Here is a 25304-nt window from a genome sequence, read left to right as displayed (position 1 = left end):
AGTTCTACTAGCACTGTTAAAAAATTTGTTATTTTTCTGATAGCTTAAAATCTGTTGTACTAATAGCTCATAATGGATTCCGGTAGATGCTAATTCCTGAACGATTTCTTAACTCATTTACAATTAATACATGAAATTTTGGTACAGCTTTCATTTTCCTCAACTATTGCGGTTAGTGAATTAAGGAGGCTTGGGCATTATTTAAAAACGCTTTTTACCCTCAAAAGAAAATACATATTATTCGTTAACACATCAGAAACTTTCATGAACTTCTTAAACATTTTTTACCAGGCATTTTTTTTAGGAAAAAATTGTTGAAATGTGCGAATATAACATAGCCTCTCATGGGAAAGGCCATACTGAAGGTTTTGATCATGTACGTAAGAAAGTCAAAATGCTGTTTGACGTAATGAAAAAGTTTGTACTTAAAGTTCAAGTCCTAAGGAAGACACTTGCATCAAAAAACATGCACCTTATCTGGCATTTGGAAGAAATATCTGTGCAAACGTAAACAAAATCACAAGCAGGTCTTATGCTAAGTGTATGGGAGAAAATCAAGCATTGTCAGCTAGTCTTTTTAAACGGAGCGAAACGTCATTACAAAATTGTGCTTAGAATTTGTTTAACTTGAAATCATGATCTGGAACTTGGCACAGCCCTTCTCAAGACCTCAAACTATAATGCTATGCAAAGAAAAGTTTGTTTTCCTAAAACCATACTTTTGTTTACGAAAACTTAGCCTTCTCCTACTTTTTTTAGGTTATTTTTTATGATGCAAACAACATGTTTTCAAGTTTTTTTACAACAACTATTGGAAACTAGCTGCTTTAAAGTATGTACCGTAAGTTTATCACAACATTTAATGGCTTAACTTTTTAGAACTGACAAGTTGAACACAATTAAATTAATCGTGATGCAGTTCACGGATGTTTTTAGGCAGAGTTAGTCCAACTCACTTCAACACATTGACTGATTGTAGCCCCCGCATACCCATTCATCCCTCCCCGAAGAGTGCTTCAACCTCTTTAACTAAATATGAGTGGTAAATTTTAAAAAACTGTGAGAGGATTTTTGGGTTCTTTTCCTATTTTTGAAATAATGCTTCCTGCTTGAGTTTCTGAAAAAAAGTTTCAAGACCAGTGCTCTCATTAACGATTACTTAGAAGCTACCAGTTTGGAAAACCTTTACAATGCAGTTGAGGATGTTAAAGTCTTTTTTGCATACCTCCACCAATGAGCTTCATATCTGCCCTGCTCCAAAACAGATAATGTACTCTTTCGGTGAGGGTACGCAGAAAAATAATATATGCACCACGTTTGGAGGTTAAGAAATGTCCTAGATTTTACGTTATCCACCCTCGGCTTCGCCTTGGGCACTTATTTACGTGAAATCTGCGACATTTTTAACCTTGCTCACTAGGTGCGTAAAATACTATATATAATCTCTTAAGAGCATCAACAACTACTTTCGACATTAAAAAAAAATGCATGTGCTGTAACCTTTATTTTATAAAAATAGCAAAGGAAATGATTAAAACAGGTAATCAAAAGTACGTTGCTTGAATAAAAAATCATTTCATTAACCGGGATTATAAAATCATACAAATCTGGTGTAAGCGAAGAAATTTTAATATAAGCTTACAATCAAAATAAACAAAAAGGTCTCCCAGTTTTATTATCTACAAATTTTAGTGGTAAACTATGTAATATAAATAATAAAGTAGTTTTAAACAAATTTTTTTTTTAAGTCTTTATATCAAATCTTTATATCATAAGAATACTCATACTAATTAGTAAAAAGCATTATTCATACTAATTAGTAGAGTCATATATTTTAGACGCAATAAGGAAATCTAATTCAAAGGATCTGAGATTTCACGAGCCTGAGGTATACACATAAGCGTAAAATCATAACCTAAAAAAGTACAAATACATCTTTTAAAATGTTATAACATCAAAAGAACAACGGTTAAGTATTTATATCAGAGGCTTATTACAAATAAAATACTTAAAACTATAAGCCCTTAATTTTTTGTGAGTCAAAGTCATTTCCTCGTAAAGAAAACTGCAACTTAGAGTCATAAAAGTGAGTCTTTTCATATGACCTGTGTTAATTTTTTAAAGATTGATATTAATTTGTTTAAACTTTTTTATGGTAACCAGTGCTTTAATTGTGCAAATAAATTGATAATAACCTTATTTATAAAATTTTCGAACGTGTAGACTGTAAGTCGTTTTTCATTAAGGTAGAAAGCCGCATCAAGTTAGCTTTTTTTATCTTATTATACAACTCTACAGACAAATATGGGCCAGATAGTTTTGAGAGAGACGAAAGTAAGACATCTGTGCCTCATAATTCTCTATTTAAGATTTTTCGATCGTCAGTTTATATGATACAGACAATCATCTTATCATAAATCAAGCCTTATTACTACCGTATTTAGAAGTATTATTACAGTAACGCTATATACACATTATTTAGTTAAGTGATGTTAGCTTTTTACAATTACAATAACAATGGCTTTCAGAGATTAGTAAAAAGATTGCTGACTGCAATGCTACGGCACGAGTTCATTTTTTGCCACTGTTTTGAGCACCCCGTCACGTCGTGGCCAAGTGGCCGAACCAGGCACACATTTTTTTTTTTTTTTTTTATTCGAGAAGCCAGAAAAGGGTATGCCGAGTGTGTGCCTATGGATTTGCGTGGAAATAGGCATATAGGCGAATACTTTAGAGACTTGTGGAATGGGTACACTGAGTGTATGCCTACTGAGGGAGAAGTGTAAATGCGGGCTACAGTTATATAGCTATAAGACCACGTATAGCATAGCAAAATCAAGCAACAAGTATGAATTGTGATGTGTTTTTCTTGCTATATTTACTTTTTAAATACGATGTTAGATTTCACAGGGTAATAGAAAAAAAGGCTTTGACATCTCATGTTTATCAGATAACAAACCAATTCTTTTATTTTACGATTCTCTATAGTATTTTAAAATTCAAGAAAAACAAGTCGTACGATTATTCAAAAAATTTAATTATAGGTAGAACTAAATGCTTACAATTGTAAGCACAGACTTTCACGGCATTCGTTTTTTAATTTTTGCTGTAGATACTTTAGATTTTTTTATAATGTGATATATCAAAAAAAGTGGGTTGGAAAGATATTTAGCTCAAATTATTTTTTCAGGTTGGCAGTATCTCTATGAGCACTTTAAGAATAATTTATTATTTTTACTTATAATCTTTATAAATTGAAGGCCGAGCTCTAAAGGTTATCAATGAAGATATGTAACTTCTAATTCCACAATGTTTGAAGTTTGGATAGATGAGATCGCTACGGCTTATGCCGCTGGTGAGATAGTTTTGCAATGTAGGGTTCGATTGCAATTGCCGTCAGATTTTTTCTTCTTCATGCAATTCATTGTTTTGTATTAATGTCTTTTTATAACTTTCGTTTATAATTTATCAATGTTAAGAACACTTTTTTTTGGGTACGTCAAAATAAAGATATTTCTAATACTGAGTTATTAAATAATTCATAAAGTTCATAGTTTTAGTTTACAAGGCTATTCCTTAATTTCATAGTACTAAACAATTGGTTCTTAACGATTTAAATAGAATTTATTCATTCTAAATCTTCCAAGAAATAATCAAAATCCAGTTAACAAGAGAAAACAGCCAAAGAAAAAAAAACTTATTTTGTTTTAACAATATTATTAAGAATTGTAACCAGCAAATTTCTATAATTGTTTTTTTTTAATTTACAAAAATCAGTGCCTTATATTTTCATGCTGTCGGCACATGGATATTGAGAACATATTAAAATCCAACAATTTAAATTGTAATTTCTAATACTTAGTAGATTATGTAAAATTTGGTGTGCGTTTTCGTATGCATGCATGTATGTGATCTCGGAAACTTTTCGACTGATGTTAATGATTAAGGACTCAGAGGAATTACTTTTTCCGTACTCGGGTGGTTTTGGAAGGCTGGTACTTCCTCGGGGGAAAAAGCAGTTTTTCGAAACTCGTTCAAAAAGTCTCCTTCACGAACCTCGTTACGTCCCTCGCATTCAGCTCGGACTGCAAACCTCTCGGTTCGCAAACAGAGACTTTTTAAACTCGTAGGAAAACTACTATTTTATATTGTTATAATGACGTGGGAAAAACAATTGTCTTATCTTTTCAAGGTTGTCGTACCTTTTGACGATTTCTTGATTTTTTAAAGCAGATTGTTGTATCATTTAGGAGAAAAAATATTTTTATGCATACAATAATTTTACTCAATAAAAAATTAAAACAATTTAATTTTTTAAATATCATCGTACAGGGTACAGTTTCATTTTTAACAATGAAACCATTTTTTTCTTTGGATTCATGCATTCAAGTTTAGTATCCTGTGAAGATTGATAAAACAATTTCCTAATTTGTACACTGAGAAAAGTGGTATTAGAAAAAGTGTTACAACTATAATAAAAATAACTATATTTTATAAGAAAGCTGAGACATTCTTGGCATATTATAAAAATTACTATGCTGCATAGTAAAACCAAATTATATTAAAATTGGCTATTTCGACGTAGTAATTTTTCTTACCTCAGAAAGAAGTTTTATATTTAAGTAGGAGACAAAAAAATATATAATATATATATATTGTTCAGTGAATATATGTGTTTATCAGAAGATTATAACATATAGATTTAAATATGTATGGATATATTTTTCTTATTGTACATAGATATTTGTGTTTTAAAAATATTTTTATTTTAAAAAAGATCTGCAGCGACCAGGATTTGAACCTTCCTTCTTGAGCTTCCGAGTCAGGCTCCGTAACCACTACACCGCACGGCACGATGTCCACGCAATTGTGGATAAAATATATGTGGCAACGTGGACTGTTTATCATACACACAATAACGTTTAAAAATCAAAAGGATTTCTGTGGACCACGGTATTAACAACGGATAGGGAGCCGATTCAAAATTAATTGTCGGCACGTATCAATTTTTAACCCTGATAAATCAAATAATGTTTTTCTCTTAAAATTTACATTCGTATAACCTTAAATTTGAAACTCAATAGTCGTATATACCTTTAGACATCGTACGAAATTACTTTCGGACGTAGTAATTTTTACTATACTGAATGGCAATGCAGTGAAATAAGAAATTTTACTATTTCACATAGGAAATTCTACTTTAGAATGTGGTACGTTTTAAAACGATGACAACAAAATTTACTATGTTGTGTAGCAAAAATTGTACTATATCAATTTTTACTATATTAGACATAGTAATTTTTTTGTGCCGTGAAATAATTTTTGTAGGGCTATTGCATACTAAAAATTACTTAAAATATTATAAAAATTATTTTAAACGTAACTATTTTGAATCATCGGTGAATATAGCTCAGCTTTTCTAAAAATATAGTAATTTTCAGTCCAGTTGTAGAAAAATTTTTAACACTTCTTTTCTTAGTGTGATTTTAATTAAGTTTTTAACATCATCTTATTTCACACAACATGAAATAGCAACATTTTCTATTTTTGCACATTCCATATAAGCTTTTTTTTTGTTTTTAAGAGGATAATTTTACTTTAATGCAATAAATATTATGATTTTATTGACAGATTTAACTAATCTGAGATTTTAATTTGTGTGTACATTGGAATACTTACTGCAGCTAAGAAAAATAAATGTAGTTCGGTTTGTTTTCAAATACCTTATGCGATTTCTTAATAACAAAAACATTAGATTGCAATAAGTGACAAAAAATTTAATTTGATGTTGAACATAATTTAATATTGTCAAATGATTTTTTTACTGCAGAGAAAACACTAAAACGTTTAACGATAGATTTTTAGAGTGTCATAAAACTGAGTGGATTTTTTCAAGATTTTTCATTGCAAATTTGTTTATTGATAACATCCTGACTTTTAATACAGCCTCTCATGGATGGGTAAAAAGTAAGACCTGCTTTTTGTTAAAAAATATGTATGTGATTGAAATTTTTTTTTTTTAAGTCTTACAACTTCTTGAATCGCTGAATAATATCGATGGGTCAGCATGAGAAAGAGTCTTTGTAGTAAAAGGCATGAAAGAGCTTTTTTAAAATAAATGGGAAAAAGAGTCTTTTTTAAATAAAATTTTTTATATACTAACTAAATTAATTGAGCATTAGTTAAAAATATTGTGGTCTATCCCTAGGTAACATAGGTCGCTCACTGGCCACGTTGTTGAATCAATAATGAAACATTTATTAATAATAATAAAAAAGCTTATTCACAAATAACATGAAGTACTTACGATTTACTTTATCAATACAAATTTATACTTTACCAATATCATTATTGGCCAGAAAAAACTTCACGTTACGTTATTTAACGCTTGTGTTATCAATTACTGCGTTACTAACTGAATAAGTGTCAAGTTAGCGCCTCATGTTACCTGGTGATTAGAGGTGATTAAACCATTCATTAATGCTTTAGTGTTTTATGTATATAAACACGTAGGTTACCTCATAACAATTGGAGGAAAAAAGATTTAGATGAAAATACTTTTTCTTATCACTTAGTTTAAAAAGGCCCCATTTTCTTCGGAAATCTGAAAAGATTTTTTCTTGCCTTTCACTCTAAAAAGACATTTTTTTATACTCACCCAACAAATCGTTCTTAAAAGTACAACTGCATTATTGGCATTTAATGACAATAATTAAACTATCTTTACAATTTGCAGCATGAAAATAGCTTTGTTATTGTCATTCTAAAAAGTTACAAGGTTAATTTTTTTTAATACTTAAACATAAGTTTTTGATCCATACAGTTATCTAACACTTGTGATAGCTACCGTAATACATTTTACTGCTTCCTCAGCCGTAAAAAAATTCATTTAACATCATTAAATTATGTAGAAATGAAAATGGAAAGTTTTAGTTACTAGTTGCAATCAAACGTTCATCATGAAACAATCGTAGATCTTTAAAAACAAACCAAACTACATTTCTTTATTTCGCTGTAGCAAGCGTTTTTCAATACATATAGATTACAACTTCAGATAAGTACAATCTGTTAAAGATAGCATACTATTCATCTCCATAAAACAAAATTAATATTTCATAAGAAAACAAAAGAAAAAATCTAAAAATCTTATGAAATGAAGGAAAATTTTGTGCTGTATAAAATATAATCATGTTAAGAATTTAATGAAAATTACAAATTCAAAAATTGTTACATCGATGTTAACAATATACAAAATTTGCATGTATTTATTAAATACACTGTAAGAAAAAGCAAATAAAAATTAAAATGGAATTAAAAAACTTGCATACTTGAATCTATTAACTGAATCTTGAGGTATTACCGATTTTTTACCAAATTTTGTAATTATTTATTAAACAAAACTGTGTATTACTGTATATAATACTACTATAATAAGAAGAAAGAGACTCAGGTGTCTTGCATGATATGGCTAGGAGTGCATTTTGATGATCAATTCTTCAAAATACAAACTATTTGATAAATATACGGTGAGCGTTATGTATTGTATAACAGGCACTTATACTAATCAAAAGATTGCCAGAACTTAAAGTACAATTTAAAATTTTTGGATTTTAATATGTTCTCAATATCCATGTGCTGACAGCATGAAAATATTAAGCACTGTTTTTTGTAAATAAAAAAAAAACAATTATAGAAATTTGCTGGTTACAATTCTTAATAATATTGTTAAAACAAAATAAGTTTTTTTTTCTTTGGCTGTTTTCTCTCGTTAACTGGATTTTGATTATTTCTTGGAAGATTTAGAATGATTAAATTCTATTTAAATCGTTAAAAACCAATTGTTTAGAATTATGAAATTAAGGAATAGCCTTGTAAACTAAAAGTATTAACTTTATGAATTATTTAATAACTCAGTATTAGAAATATCTTTATTTTGACGTACCCAAAAAAAGTGTTCTTAACATTGATAAATTAGAAACGAAAGTTATAAAAAGAAATTAACACGAAACAATGAATTGCATGAAGAAGAAAAATTCTGACGGCAATTGCAATCGAACCCTAGATTGCAAAACTATCTCACCAGCGGCATAAGCCGTAGCGATCTCATCTATCCAAACTTCGAACATTGTGGAATTAGAAGTTACATATCTTCATTGATAACCTTTAGAGCTCGGCCTTCAATTTATAAATATTATAAGTAAAAATAATAAATTATTCTTAAAGTGCTCATAGAGATACTGCCAACCTAAAAAAATAATTTGAGCTAAATATCTTTTCAACCCACTTTTTTTGATATATCACATTATAAAAAAAATCCAAAGTATCTACAGCAAAAATTAAAAAACGAATGCCGTGAAAGTCTGTGCTTACAATGATAGTTATGTCACCGTCAGTGGTGGTAGTGTGCCCATATAAGAAAGTGCACCAGTATTCAAAGTGATTTTTAAAACCTAAAGTTATAGTGTTGCATTTATCATGTTTCACAAACAACACTACTGCTACTAATAAATAAGATCAGAAGAACAATAAAAAAAACTGATCGGAGAAACATTATTTGTGAAATTTTTTATAAACATTAGATGTCGAAGCTAATCTGTATCGGCACACCCTTGGCATACCCCCTCCTTGCTTCTCAATTAAAAAAAAAAAATTTGTGCACCTGATTTAGCCACTTGGCCACGACGGGTCACTTGAAACAGTGGCAAAAAATGAGCTTTCGCCGTAGCATTGCAGTCAAAAATCCCTGTACTTATCTCTAAGGCTATTTACTGTGTATACCACTCGTATAACAGGCACCAATACAGCAGGTTACTGTTCTTACAATGTTACTTAAAGTTACTCAATGAGTCTAATCCGTTAGTGGGTGAATAAAAATAAGTAGCCCATAAAATAAGTTTAAAGTCGGAAAGAGGTTATTTGAGCCTAAAATTAGTCTTCATAAAATATGTTTTAGTCGTAAACTTGACTGCGTGAAATACACTTGTTCTTAAAACGAAGCAATGCGGCCAACAGTATGATATTGGATACACATATTTTCTGAGTTAATAGCAAACAGAACCTAGCTCTTCCAAAGATGGTACCTACATAGTAGCAAATTTTATATTGTACATAAACTATGTAACTCAAATACAATTAATAGACCCCCATAACTTTGTACTCATGTGTCTTAAGCTTTTATGAACAGTAGAAAAACTTCAACAGAATTTATATAATCTTCGTAGAGGGTAAATACAAATTAAACGTATCAGTTCCTCAATTCTCCTATAGTTATAAATCATAAATGAACAATTAGTGGTTATTAAAAGACCACTAAATTGTTAACATTAATTGACACAACTGTTTTTATTTTCTACTTGATGAACTACATTTATTTAATAAAGTTAGTCATTTCATTAGAAAAAGAAGTATTGTGAGCCCAAGTTTCATTAAGTTCAGCGATGGATCTGGATGATTCATAATTATGTATTAATAGTCAATTTCCTAGTAATAAATAATTTAGGAATTGCTTTTAAAAATGCAAGGAACCTACTCATTGCTTTAAGGGTTTCCATATGTCATAAACAAAGTGCTAATAATTGTCCTATTAAGTAGTTCATTTCAGAAAAACCGTATTGAAGCAAGTACATAAGCTATGGTGATTTCCGCCCAGGTGGGCTTGAGTTGCGAGGCAATTTCAGCCCACTCCCTATCCATGGTGAGTGGCCCCTCTTTTCGGGTGGAGTAGTCCCTGCTGCAACCAATGGACAAGCAGGAGCTGTGGCTTCCTCGCATTCCTTGTGCGTGTGCTGCTTGAGGTTGCGTGCACCACCTGCAGCGCTGCTTGAGTTTGAGCGCGCTGTTTAAGTTTATGTGCAATGTGCATTAGTGCCTGTAGCGCTACGTGCGTCAGCTGGTGACCTGCAACGCAGTTTGACTTTGGGCGTGATGCAATGTGCATAAGTCGAGTGCAGCGCTAGTTTGCGTACGCTGTTTAAATGTGCAAAATCGTGTGCAGCTTGTGCACGTGGTAATGATATGCATACAAAATGTTTTTGTGTTAGCAAGCACGTTGCAAGATAATGTAAGATGTTAATTGGTAGAGAAATTATTGTTAAACATTTTTTGTTCTATTTTTAAAATCAGTTTACATTAAATAAGAAATGTACATGGTTTACAAAACGATTTTGTTAAGCATCTTGTGCTTAAAATAAAAAACAATGCATTTTTACAGCTCTGTATTATTATCGTCATCATCATCTTTATCAACCCATTTCATACTGAAATAAAAACTTTTTATTCACTTTATATCATAAAGAGCACACATGGATTTGTAGGCTCCGTTGTGATGTGTGCAAGTAATTACCAATCTTGAGAGTTATAACGGTGGATAGTCTGTCATCACAGTGACCTTAAAGCCAAATTTTACAGGCTGCTTTCTTTTTAAATCTCCAATGACATGTATCTTTGTAGCATTTTAAAGATTCTCCCGTAAAATATTTTCGATCTCCGTATACTCAATTTTTCCTAAGTTTCAGGTTAGTCCATAATAGCAAAGATTAAGGTATTCATTTTTATGTTTATACTTTTGTGGTCATTTTCGCCAGGTAAAGGAAGCTTTAAAATGAAATACTTGTGTCTTGGCATCGTTAGTATTGAGCGGAAGGATAGCCCATTGTTTAGGCACATAATCATTACCCGGTTTCTTGAAACCTTGCATGTTTACAAAATACTTCATGTTTCTCTATTGTAATATTTAATTGTATTGTTTAATAATTTTTTCATAACTTTCATTTTTAGAACAAAATCCTTTGTTGGTTGCATATTTAACGACGAAGTTTTTTAGCCCAGAATTATTATTTCTATTATCATCATCCTTAGTTGTGATCTTATGATCCTTAACATAAATTGTAAAATTACTCGTACATGGTTTATGTGATATATTGATTAAAGTAAAGCTCATTAAACATACTAATTTTTAAACAATTCAACAGTATTTTTCTTTTGATTTACCCTCATATTTTGTTTTTAACCTGTATGTCTTTTTTCTCGTTTCTCTTCATAATTTTTTCCCATACTTTTGGTCATCGTTTATTTTCTGCTTTTTCTTTACTCCAGCTGTTCCTCCAATCTTTATTCATGGTGGTGGAAAATAAACTGATGCTAGCAAAGCTCTTTATACATTGACTATACATCTTTACTCAATTTTCTTAACACCCCCACTGATTGGACTATATTGAACAATTAAATAATAAGCTGACATATTAGCAGAAAAATTTGTATGCAACTTAAGTTTTAGCCTCAAATTTATAACAATCGAGAATGATTAAAGGTATTCAATTAAGAAAGTAATGTTTAGCAAGTGAAGGTGCACAATCTCTGCCATAGTATGAATTTTGAAAATTAACATACATATGATATAGCAATGCATACTGATTTTATGTTATATAAAGATTTAGATCACAATAAGAATAATATTGTGAAATTAAGTAGAGTTTAACATTTTTTATGTTGGCAGTGATCAAACATACTAGCGCTCACATTTTTCTGATTTTTACGGTTAGTTTGAAAGGCTAAAATAACTTAACGTGGATTTTCCAACTAATTTAATGTTTTAACTGTCCATATATGTTTGGATGTGCTAGGTAAGAGGGGATACTAGTATACTACCCAAGTTCGAAAACTTTTAGGTACAAGCTTGTCTATTTGCAGATAAATGAATAAATGAACTTGATGAGAAACTGACATTACCGCATAGGGCATAAGCCAGTCAAGCTTCAATATTACTATTTTAAAGTCTTCCCAAGTTGATACTCAGAATCTCGTCCATTTTGTAAACAAAAAAAAGTGTCCAACTTATATTCCACCAGGTTTTCTTATTTTTAAACCGATACTTCTTATAAACTGTATGTTTTGATAAGTTAGTTTTTAACGTGTTGGCTGTTTTCTTAGACGTCTTGATACTTTCATGGACTGTTTTCTCTAATGACGTCTCAACGACTTGAGAGCTTGTTCTTGACTAAGTGCTGGAGCGTATATTAAGCTGCCTATATGATTTGTTTGATTGTATATGTAATCTTATAGTTATGACTGTACCACAAAAATTAATTAAATCACCGTCCGGATCTACCATATGTAGTTAAATATAATCAATAATACGTCTAATAATCGGTGAAAAAATTATTTGAGAAAGAACTTTAATAATTTTATATTCTGGTGGTACAGCTGGAAAAAATTCATGAATCGTGTGCACTTTTTTACTATTTATATGAGCTCCACTCGTTATATTACATTGAACTCTCAATGCGTTTATCTTTAGGATAGCTACACGTAAGTCTGAAATACGAGTCGTGTTATTGTTTAGAAGTCGCTAGGTAAGACCTAATAGATGATCTATAGAATTATTCGATCTAAAGTCCATGGTATGGTTGAATTTGATAACACTTTAAAGCGTATTATTGTTCAGCGTAATGTCAAGTGTTATGTTGTGAGGTTGTAATACCTCAATCAAAAATGACTCTACATCTTTAACCTTATAACTACTGGTTGGTAATACAATACCTTGATTGTTGACGAAAAATTTATTACAATTTTCATCAATATTTGGAATTGAGTTGAATGACAAAAGTTCTACTAAGCCAAGAATAAAGCTGTGTTTTAGCGATAATTCAAAAGGTGGAAAATACTGTGCTTCTAAGACAGAAGATGTACCTGAAAGGCTTAGTATTAATGTTTATTTCATCGTTGTCAAAGTATGACCAAGAGGTTTCTCTCGATGTAAGAAAGTTATGTTTGTTTTAAAAAAAAACTTAAAACACAAATGACCGCAGTTGTTAGAGTTAAATTTTTGATAATGCTTATGATTACATTTCACCTTATTAACTTTGAAATATAACATTAAATCAATAGGTGGCTAAAGATCTCCAAAACTGTCAAAATATACAACATTATAACCATGTTTTGATAAGCCGCCCAGTGAGTTCCAGGTCCATTCTTATCATCAAGATTTACTACAGCTGTTTCAGAAATTTGTGGTCCATAAGCAGGTAAGCTGTTTCTCATTAATATTCCGCGAAAATGAGGGATTTCTAAGATTTTAAAATATTTCATCAAATCTATGTTGGTCAGAGCTCGATCAAATAATTTTACTGCTTTAAAATTTCTTTCTTTTCTCTTTTCTTCTTTGAACCTTTTCCAACGTAACGCTCTAACTAGACTCCTAATCCAGTTTTCTGAGGTTTGAGATAAATACTTTTCTCGAGGGTTAAAGTTTTAATGGTTTGATTATGTCTCTGACTCTTGGCTAGCTGCTTTTTAACTGACTTAGTAGTTTGATGCTCTTAATAATTCTTGCTATTCCATGGGCTAGAGCATCGGTTGCACTCAAACCAGCAAACAAGGAAATCAAAGGTAATATGCTTTTTACCACCAAATTTAACTGTAGTACGAGCATCTTTTAAAGCACTACTATTGAAAGCTCGAGCTTTCTTACTTTTGGTACTTATGTTTTGTGAAGCAGCTTTAATAATTGCATTTAAAGCACTGCCTTTTGTTTTTAAACAACTCTGTTTTCATTTTCTTTTGAATACCTTGTTTTATCTTCTTCTTCTCCTTCTTTAGCTTCATACCAAATTTACTTTTAAGCTTCATAGCGCCGGTCACAAAGGTAGCTGCTGCTTTTTTACCAATACTTGAATCTGAAGCTTTAACTCTTTGACAACCCTTATCAGCTAAAATTTTATCTTCTTCATGTCTGGTTTTCAAATCTTGTCGATTTTTCAAGTATGTTATATCATGCTCTTTTTACGCGGCGTTCAACGGATTAACTCTTGAATTTTCTCTAGCAAGACGCTTAGGAAGCTTAGTACCTGGATCACAATACTGATATCTGGGCAAATAAAGCTCTACTGTTCAAGAATTTATGATTTTATTTACAAGACCTTGTCCTCTCTTACGATGCATGATAATTGATGCATGATGATGATGATAAGTCTACAGAGGTTGGATCATGACTAAGCGTTCAAGAAAATAAATAATGTATTCATAGTACATAAATTTATTGCAACAAAGAGCTTAAAATATAAAATCGTTGTACTATTTAATTAAAAGATTAGTTGTAACTTATTCTTCATACAGTGTAGACATGGAATTTGAAGAACAATCCATTAAATTACAAGCTCTGAATTTTGACGCTATTGTAAAACAAGAAAAGCGTTCGAATCAACATGGTGAACTACTTGGTGATAGTTTTCACGCTGTTTTTTGCGGCCCATTTTATTGTAATAAAACTAATAGCGTATTGGCTTTAATCGTGCATTCCAATGGTGTTAAGTTTGAAAATGTATATGTGCATTCTAAATCGCTACATCAACCAAAGTACAATATTCTATATTATCGGTCGTCACTTGATGAAGATCCATATCAGATTAAATGAAAAAGTAGACTTATTATGTACTGTTGATCTTCACTCTATTCGTTAAAAACGTGTTACAGCTGTTTCGGTATCACAGTACCTTCGTCAGACAAATGTACATCAAGACTTAATAATATTATACAGCGTTCTATCAAGAACATACACGCTGCGCCGTGGTCGACAATCAGATTACAGGGGCTATATACATACCTACATTCATACATTCATACGTACACACACAAATGCATACTTTTTGTATGTAGTCAATAATACTGGTAATTTCAAAGCTAAATTAAGTAGAGGCGAATTATTCAAATTTAACATATCATTCAAAGTACAAGTTTTTAAAAGAATTATTGGAGCCTATAGAGGGTGTAAAATACTTACCTTTCAGTGAACACGAGACTGTAGTCTCACCAGATGATGCTTTACTGAATTCTATAATGATTGTTGATTATATAGCTTGTGAAAAACAAAATAATGTAAAGGCCTTCTTCTGTATCGGTAGACACAAAAATGTTAACTGCTACTATCTTTAACAGACATATGCTAAAGTACCGAAGTATCTTGTTAGGGATAATGTTAATTTTTTAGTTTTATTTTGTCAAGATGAAGTTAACTTGGGGCTTGTGTATAATAATCATATCAACTCAGATATGCCATACATTCAATTAAAAAATTTATGCTCTAATTGCTGGAATGATGATAAACATGGATTTGTTGTTATAAACAAAGATAAGCAAATAAATAATGGTCGCTACAGAAAAGGCTTTAATAATTTTGCTGTACATTTAGGACATACCTAGTGTAATCATTACAGTCGGTCGCAAGACATTGAAGCATCATCATCTTCATTATCATTATGTATGAATAGGAGAAATACGTTCTACGTAAGTTAGTGAAGACACGAAAGGCAGTTAAAAAGAGTACAGACTACTAAAGTTTGAGAAAAATAAGGCTGAAAAAGTGCTTAGTGAAACTTTTAAATCAATTAGAGACCCTCTAATGAAAATTCTTGCCGAAACAGAAAAACAAAAAAACAATAGTGATAATTCTAACACTTATAATTATTTTTACAGTCAAAATAATAAAGAAAAAGTTCATAAAAAAAAGCATAAAAAAATACAGGAAAGATCAGTAAAACATTCGAGTCTGCCACTAGTGAAAGTAACGATGATACTGACTTAAATGACACTGTTAAAAATCAATCTGTTGATTCAATATCAAATAGTTTTTACTTACAAATACTTGATCAGAATCAAAAAGACTTATTAGATTTGAAGTATGGAGTACAAAATGAAAGCAAGGTGTACGAGATTGGTGATTCGCGAATAGACTTTGAAAACAATTGTATAAAATTTAACCATATAATTTATCGAATGAGTTCTGGAGTAATGGAGCTACTTATTGAAAAGTATCCTAATAAATCTCTAGTAGTACATGATAATTTTTGAAAATACTAGATAATATTAAAAACTTTAAATGTTTATAGGACAGAGTTTTAAAAAACCGGAGCTATACGAACCCATGACAGCAACAAGTTCAATAAAATTATTGCTCCGATGTTCAATATTATTGTCCGCAATAAAGGTGGTTCGTTCCTACCTCATTATAAAACTGCTTAAATAACGCAACAAGTAGATTTTATACATTGGGAGAATCCTAATGAGTTAGTAAATCGTTTACGCTTATTAACAGCCGAGAAGTCAGCAGGAAATACAAGTCTTGACAACAAAATTTTATTAATCATCGAAGAGCTTTGTGAAGAAGGGGGTATATATATATTGATGTGCACAATTTTTGATTTAGTATCAAAATGAGTTTGATTTAGTATCGATGTATTCGGTTAAAAACTACGTAAAACCGAAGGCAGTAACCGAGGTCCTCTTGGTATTGAATGCAAACTTACAATAGATGGGCAACCCTTAGATAACAAAAGACTGTGCAATGTTGGAGCACTAAAACAGCTTTAAGATACAGTAAATTATACTTACTTGATTGAAGTAATTAAAAGGCTTGAAAAAGAAATACATAGCTTTCAAACTTTTACGTTCAACTTACAAAAAAAATTCCCATTTATTCAAGCCGATTCAAAAAACCTAAACCTAGACAATTGATACGTGGAGTAATTCGTTTAGGAACTGCACGAGGCAGCAAGGCGTAATTACGCTTGCCGAAAATTCAACAAACGTGGTTAAAATAAGACTTGGCAAGCAGATCTTGTAGGGATGCAGCCTTACGCTTGTGAAAACAAAGAGAATCGATATATGCTCACTGTAATAGATGTTTTCTCCAAGTACTCATGGGCTGTACCCATCAAGAAAAGAGCTAGTGAAGAAGTGACTACAGCAATGCATTTGATATTAATAAAAGGATAGGTACCAGTAAACTACAGGCTTTAACAGTACTCACAATAGTTGGACGAATAAATAACTAAGATATTTTAAATTACTTTCAGTTTTAAAATCATAAGATTGTAATATGTATCAAGTAATAATGAAAATGTTAGATAGAAAGAATGTTTTAAGTAAATACTCAAATTTTAGAGAAAATTGTAATTTACTTTCTCACTTCTTTACATCACACATAAAAAAGTAAATGTTTTCCGTTGTATACTATAAAAAATTTAAATTTATTAACATTATTCAATTATTCATTATAAAATTCTTCGTTTTTTAACAGAACTGAACTTATTCTGTCTGCAGAAAAATTTGAAAATCAGTTGTTGCACATTCTGATCAAACCAATCGTCTAAATCAGTTGTTTGATCAGTGGATCGTGACTTTGTGTTAAAGAATTTTATATATATATGTACTTGTAATGTTATCTTTGACTGTAACATATTTAAATGACAACACTCTAATAACTTTAAGTGCTTTATGTTAACTAAGAGATCGTTGTATTTGGTTAAAAAACTGCTTTTTTGCGTCTTTAAAAAAATTTCTCAAATCTAAATGTTTTAAGTTAATAATCAATGTTGTCATGATTCGTCTTTTGAAAGCACTGTTAACATCTTCGAGAATTACTATTTTATTGTTCTCAGCAACTAAAAGTGTTATTGACGGTATTACTAATGCTGTATATGCCCCTGGAGCTATACCTTCACCTTAAACGTATTTTGTGGAGTTAGTTTCAAATTTGCTAGTTGACGTAATTTCTATATTATTTTCCGGTTCAAACAATTCGGGTTCATTTTCAAATGCTGTAACTGCTGCCTCAACTTCACGATCACTGTCTGATACAAAAACTTTAGACTCATTAATAAATATTTTTGCTACTTCCACTATTTTGAAGCGATCATAAAGTAGTTGTATTATAGTTTTTAGTAAAGCTATCGCTGATTGAAATTTTAGCATTTCAGTAGTTGTTGAGTCATTTTTTTTTACTAAAAAAAGTCCCTGTTCTTAAGAACTGTAAGACTGCTATCTAACTAAAGTTGTATATGAGTAGCATCATATCTATTTATAGTTTGCTGATGTGTCTTCTATAGCTGGTGAGCCACATCTTTAAAATATTGTGCAGTAGCAGTAACTATAGTTAACTCGAAACTGCAAGTTTTCTTCTTCATGGATTACATAAAAATGATCTGTTTGGACTGCTCCAATCTTATTATATTACAAAATTTTTTGTAAAATAGTAGGGATACCAAGGAAAGAGGTGGAGGTTGAGGGGGGATAGTTCACAGTTGTTTGTATAAAAGATTCATCACAAAATTTAAGAGTTAAAATTTATATTTTAACACATTGCTATTCAACAATTTACAAAATTTATATTTACAGCAACTTATGGTAAGGATTCATACTACTCTTTTCCCATTTACAAAATTTGTATTAACATCAACTTAATGGCAAGGATTCACACACTATTACTACTATTACTACCACTACAACTACTACAACTACTACTGCTACTACTACTACAACTACTTCGTTAAAATTTTTTAGAAATTAAAGAGCTTAACGTAACATTTTTTTTTCCTAAAAAATATCGTCTCGGTATTTTTCATTCTAACGGTTTCGACTTGCTTTTTTTGCAGCTGCCGCTAAACTCCGTTGTTTAAGGTTTCCTATAGCCTGTCTTTTTTTTCTTCCACTTTTCCAATTTTCTTATTGTTTCTAGCCTGCTGTTTTAAAATTTTATTATTTTCTTAAATACTTTCTGTTATCATTTTTCTTATTTCCCGTTTGATTATTTTACATTTTGGATTTTAAACAGCTGTCTCCACCCTCAAGGTCAAAATGGTCGTATCTTCAATGGTCCATTTTTCTAGATTATTTGATAGCGAATGCTTCATGCCTTATGGAACTATCTCTGCCGGAACCAGCAAAGGAGCTTAATGCTGTGGCGTACAATATAGTTGTGCGCTAAAAATAAAATAAAAAATGTTTGTTCTGTTAAGTAAATTAATATCCTGAGGCTTTCTTATAGTTGTAGTATTTAAATTTTCATTGTACCATGATGCATATTTTTCTTCTTCTTCATCTTCTTCCTCTTCTATCATTGGCATACTTGGTGTATGTAATGCAGTTCCCATACTTTACCTTTCGGATGCTACTTCTGGCATTGCTTGATTTAGGGTGGGGAGGTCGTTTTCTTCTTCCTCTTCCATTATTGCTTCTGGAGCTGTTTAAAAGCATCAATTTTGTTCCATCCACCACGAAACTCATAATGACAACGATGTTAATGGCGATTCAACCACCAATATTTCATTTATCCATGCACATTCACCTGCTATTAGAGTGCTTTCTTCTCATAAAGGGAAACAAAACGTAAATTATAAAATAGTATTAAAAAATATTAAGATATAATTCTAACTCATATTATTTTTTTTTTTCATACCTTTTTTTTCTTTCTCAACAATTTCTGCTGCAGGTACTGTAACTTGAGCAGTATCTGCAAGAAGATCTTCAGGAATATCTTGAATTGGATCTACAGCTTTAATTGAGGCTGCTACAACAACATCCGCTAAGGGATCGTCAACGTTTGTGACGTAATTCATAGAGTCAACGATAAGTGCCAACTCTTCTTCTTTTTCTTCTTCTTCTTCTTCTTCTTCTTCTTCTTCTTCTTCATATTGTAATGCGTGGTTGTTTAAAGCACCGCGAAAAAGACATTCGTTGTATCTTCGAATGTCACCCGTTGCTGTAAATTTTACCATTTTATGTGCTGTAAAAATACCTTATACCTCAAAAAAATAAAAAATTATTTTTAGTGAAATTTTTTAAATCATAAGTAAAAAATTTAAAATGCCTCTCAACATCACTTCTGTGGAGAGAGAGTTAGAAAAAATCTTCACCATCATTTCTGCGGTAAAATAGTTTTCCATAAAAAAGATAGAAAATTTAAAGAACTCTCAACATCATTGCTGCGGAGTGACTAAAAATAGAACTTTCACTATCATTTCTGCAGCCAAAGTAAGAGATAAGATATGAAAAAAGTTTCAAAAAGATGAGGGTGACAAAAAGCAAATCTACAGAAATTATAAAAATGAACGTACTTTGTTTGTTAAAGCGTGATGACTGATATGATTCCTGGTCGTATAAATACTGCCCAAAGTTGTTGGCTCCTTGCGTGATGCACTAGTCATGACTTGAAATGAAGGTCTAGAGTAACCCTTAAATCCTTTGGAAAGTGCGTGCGAAAGTGTAGGTGGAGGGAGGGGGCGTGTGTTATTTCTGATTGGTTATTGGAAAATTTTGAAAAACCTATAGTACAAGGAAAAATTCACACATGCAGAAAATTACCTATGTGCATGAGACGAAGGGAAAGGGTTGATGCGCATACCATAGGTATGGAACAAAGTTCTGCATGCTTTGCACATATTTGGTTAAGAGCGATAGCACTTGTATCTTTTTGTAACTCTACTGTTTTCTTATTGCACTTACATCCTTTTCTAACGCTGCTCTTTTCTTATTATATTGGATAGTGGCTCTAAGGTTAGGAAAAGCTCAGTAGCTCTTTGATGCCCAGCATTAGGAAATTATACTCTGAACTAGCCAGTTAAACATAAACGTTTCAATGGTGAGAATGCGAGCACTTTACTCAACCAGTGAGATTGAACTCGTAGAAGAGTTGGACTTTCAAAATTTTTTAAATGAGTTGCCACCAAGTGTACTCAATATTTTTGGTGAAGTTCCATGGCATCATTAGATGATTTTTGGGATGCAATACTATCAGCTGAAAAAAAAAAGAAGCTGGTCACTCATTGGTAAGTTTTTAAAAAACATTTTTTTCTTTAAAAGTTCTTATTTTTCTTCTTTAACAGTTTAAATATTTTTTTTTTGTTCAATAATTTTTTTTTTGTGATTACAATGTAGAGCATCTTCGTTCGAGGACATGTTCCCCCCTTAGTGTCGATGAGATACTCCAAGAGGATAATGTCGATAATATTTTCTTTGGAGGGAAATATAATTACTTTTTATTTAATATTTTTTTATGCTTTAGTTTTTTTTGGTTTGAAGATTATTATAAGTATATATCTTCAAAACCATCCTGCTTTACCATAGAGGTTGTGGTACTAGAAGATTCACCACAATCTCCAACTGCCTCGTTTACTGAGAGTTTTTACTCTCTCCCAACAGTAGTTAGATTTGTTCTAACACAAAAAACATCACTTGACTTATCTATGCAAGTCAGTGATATCCCAAAATCACCCCAGTCAGCAAAAGTGCAACTGTTCATCAATGTCTCATCATCATTATCATTAGCGGTGACACTGAAAGTCATTATTGTAACATCATCACCGATGACCCTTCAAGTCATCAATGTGCCCTCGTCATCTAAAGTTATCGATATTTCTGCTTCTTCCCAGCTACCTATAGATAATATGGAGTCATCTACAGAAATTATATGTAATGTTAGTTATGTATTGAAAAGAAAGAGGGTGGAGAAAATAATAAATAACAATAAAATTTAAAAGGTACGTCGTGTACTTAACTTAAAAAAACTTAAATTATATTACTGTTGTACATAAATTATAAAATAGATTTAAAAAGATTGTATTTTAATTAAGAAGTTTTATGAACGTAAAAACATTTTAAAAAATACTAGAGCTTTAAATTTATTACCTGAGTATGTATCTCCTTCATGTTCCAAAAAACTTGCTCTCCTATATTATACGACTGTGTGAATATAGTACACAAAGTCTCCCTTGACTTGACCGTAGGTCTCCAAATTTTACGACTTATGTCGATAAAAATTATCTAGTGAGGAGTCTACTTCAGACCTCAGCAAAATTCAACGTGCACAGTTCATATGAAGGAGGGGGATCATTTATTAAGTAATAAGTATACTGTCCTTTACCATGGGATTCTTTTTGTATAGTATTCATATTGTACTTTGAATTGCCGCGTATCGTGTCCGCTGCAGCACCGAAGTAGTTAGCTATATACATGTGTTAGGAAGCTCCTTGGCTGGCTGCGTGACTGTAGCAGTCAGTCTGCGCTGAGCTCTAGTAGGTATAGGCAGAGTGAGCAGCTCACGTGCTCTGCAATGCGTTCGTTATCCATTGCGTGCAAGTATTAATATTAGTGTTTCTTGTTTCTCATTCACGTTTGAGATGTATCATTTTTACATTTATTATTTTCCATTAAACATGATAATCAACTTATAAGTGATTGTGCCTTTATTTCGAGTGGTTTACGCAATATGCGTTAGTTTGTCAATTTACCAATTATTTCCCTACCACTCCACATCCTACATTATCATGCAACGCGCTTGCTAACACAAAAAAAATTTTGTATGCATGTAACTACCACGTGCACAAGCTGCCCACGATCTCGAACATTCAAACAGCTCGCACAAACCAGCGCTGCAGACAACTTATGCATATTGCATTGCGCGCAAACTCAAACTGCGTTGCAGGTCACCAGCTGGCGCACGTGGCACTACGTGCGTTAATGCACATTGCACATAAACTCAAACAGGGCGTGCTAACTTAAGTAGCGCTGCAGGTGACTCACGCAACCTCAAGCAGTGCACGCACAAGGAGTGCAAGGAAACAACAGCTTCTGCTCGCCCATTGGCTGCAGCAGGGACTACTCCACCCGAAAAAAGGGGCGCTCGCCATGGAAAGGGAGTGGGCCGAAATCGCCTGGCGACTTAAGCCCACCTGGGCTGAAATCGCCATAGCTTATCTACTGAAGCAAATTGCATAAGCATCAATGTCTTTTGTTCAGTTGAAACATTTATAAATTTATGAATACAATTACTTTAAAAAACTGAAACCTCAACACTTTTACTTGATAATTTAAGCATTATTATTTATTTGTGTGTATGTGCAATTATATTGCACCTACACATGCATACGCACTTGTCCCATGACAAATAAATTCAACATCTTTTGAAATTCATACTTCGTGCCTCTATTATGACGTGCCAAATATATAAAAAGCAAAAATTAATGGTCAAAAAAAAATTATAAGAAATCGTTTCGTCCTCAATCATTAGCTGAAATGTGGCATACTAGCAATCGAACCACAGACGAAGAAGACTGATTCCTAAACTGATACAACTTATTATAAGGCTGGGATGATTGACACAGTTTATTGGAAAGTTGGCATGTATTGAAAATCAAATGGCAAAAAAAAGTTAATAAATGAAGCTTCACTTCCCAAATGACTTGGTCATTCATTCATGACATTAAAATAATTAAACTCCAACTCTTTAAGTTGGTTATTTAAGCATAACTATTCATTCCCGTATGTGAGTATGCAATTATATTGCACCAACACATGCATGCGTACTTTCTTCATACCAAATAAGTTCATTCTCTATTAAAATTCCTACTTAGTGTCCGTATTATAATGCGCATGCAACAAGTACGAAAAGGAGAAACTAATGGATGAAAAAAAAATAAAAGTAATCGTTTTGTCCTTGATTATGAGCTAGATTTCATAAGTAATACCTGCTAGAGATCTAGTCACAAATAAACATGATTTACTGCACTTGCACTGATACGCATTATCATGAGGCTGTCAAGATTAACATAAGTAGGTAAACAGAGCAGGGACTGGGCCACCCCACCCATACAGGTACTAGGCCACCCCTGGCCCAGTCACTGTACAGGTAATGGGCCACCCCATCCATACAGGTACTAAGCCACCACATTCATGGTGGCCTAGCTCCGAGGTGGCCCAGCTCCGAGATAACGGAGCAGGGACTAGGCCACCCCACCCATGCAGGTACTAGGCCACTACACGTTGGCCTAGCTTGAGATCTATCGATCTATAGTATGTGAGTAGTCGGGCTACCAGATTGCAGCCTGATAGCGATCTGCTGTACTGACTGTTTTTAAATGAGCGGGTGTTTTGAAATGTAATTTTTAGAATTTTTTTTAGATTTAAAGTTTATTTTTATTTTTTTTTCAAAAAAAAAAATTTTACCCTTACTTGGATTTGAACCTTGCTCCCCAGGATGATAGTCAGGTACGCTACCGACTGTACCATCGAATGGTTGGATATTCCTTATACTAATAAAGATATGTTTGGAACTGCACTGTCTTATCGACATAAAGTGTAGATATCTTAAAGATAACTTAAAGATGGCCTTAGGATTATCTGGCATTATTTTTAAATATGACCTAAAGATAACAACTTAAACGTGCCTTTTATACTGTTTACAGCCATAAGATGATTTAGAAGCACGCTTGATAAGAGCCCCAACCAATTGCTCTTATCTGTGAGGTACAACCATCGTACTCCAAAAAAAGCGTAGCCAAATATTTTAGTTGGTCCTTTGAAAAAATCTCGTCATAAATATATTGATAAATAAGCAATGGTTACATCCATTCCATGGACTGAGGCAAAGGTAGGATAAACTTTTTGTACAGTCTAACGTTATGATGTGCGCAGTTTGCCTTGTACGCCCTATTATAATGAGGGCAGACAGTGGCTAGTTTTATTTTATCAATTGTAGGATAGCCCAAATCTGTAATATCATGAACCTTGAATTTAAATCTCTCCAACCATTGTTATTTCAACGAACCAAATACATGCACTTTTTTTGCATTTTGTAGGTGTTCTAAAAAAAATTTTTATAGTATTGTACGGGAAATTTCCCGATTTCCAAAGAATAATACTTACTAAAACTTAAATAAAAACTTTTAAAATAACATTTTTAAGCAATGCTTTTTCATCTTCTTTATGAATCTTCAAAGTTTGACGAATAAATTTTTTAAATAATAACCTTACGAATTGATTTCTCATATCCTTGTATCTATTAAAATAAAGTTATATGTAAGTTAATTATATTTATTTTAGTTATGTTAAAATGGTTTAAGCGTTATACATGTAAGATATATATAGAACGAAAATTTGGGTTAGAACTACTTAAAACGTGGATCTCTACGGTGATAGTATATCTATTAATTTGAGTTTGAGTCCCTTGATTATTGAACAATTCATAAGTTTAATAGTAAACTAGATAAAAAAAATGTACATCCTGTACTTTTTGATACTGATATATATATATATATTTGTATTCGTCAGTTCAAGAGGCAAGTATTTTATCCATTTGACCAGCGTTGATCAGATACTTGATATACAGTTTACGTCTATATGGGTATTTTGTACTAACTATCTTTAAGATTTAATATTATGTTTTACTTTATATTAAGTTTGCTTCAGTTCTATAGTATTACATAAGTAATACTGAAATAATTCTTTTTTAATGATTATATGAATTCTTTTAGAATATTTTAGGGTTAAATCTTTACTAGAAAAAAAATCATTTAATGTCTTAATGATTCTTATGTAAAAATTGAGTTCTTGTTCCACAGTCAGGGAAAATCTATCTTTAATATCTAAAGAAAGTGGTAGGAGCCCTGACCCCGCCCCTAACAGTGAAGAACAACCATATACTTTCTCCTCCTTTGATCTTTCTTTTTTTATTTTTTTAAATTTTATTGTAAAATTTT

General features: G+C 31.8%; 1 protein-coding gene across 3 annotated transcripts in view; it reads right to left on the bottom strand.

Annotated features, from left to right (window-relative positions):
• Positions 1-25304, bottom strand: part of LOC106641650 (chymotrypsin-2-like) — a 302182-nt gene that overhangs the window by 262074 nt on the left and 14804 nt on the right. The window lies entirely within an intron of this gene.

The sequence above is a fragment of the Copidosoma floridanum genome, unplaced genomic scaffold (assembly GCF_036245765.1).
Source record: "Copidosoma floridanum isolate Cflo_tuat_1 unplaced genomic scaffold, Cflo_Japanese_pri ptg000020l, whole genome shotgun sequence".
Lineage (NCBI taxonomy): Eukaryota > Metazoa > Arthropoda > Insecta > Hymenoptera > Encyrtidae > Copidosoma > Copidosoma floridanum.
The sequence above is the reverse complement of the archived record's forward strand: the minus strand, read 5'-3'. Positions and strand labels throughout refer to the sequence as shown.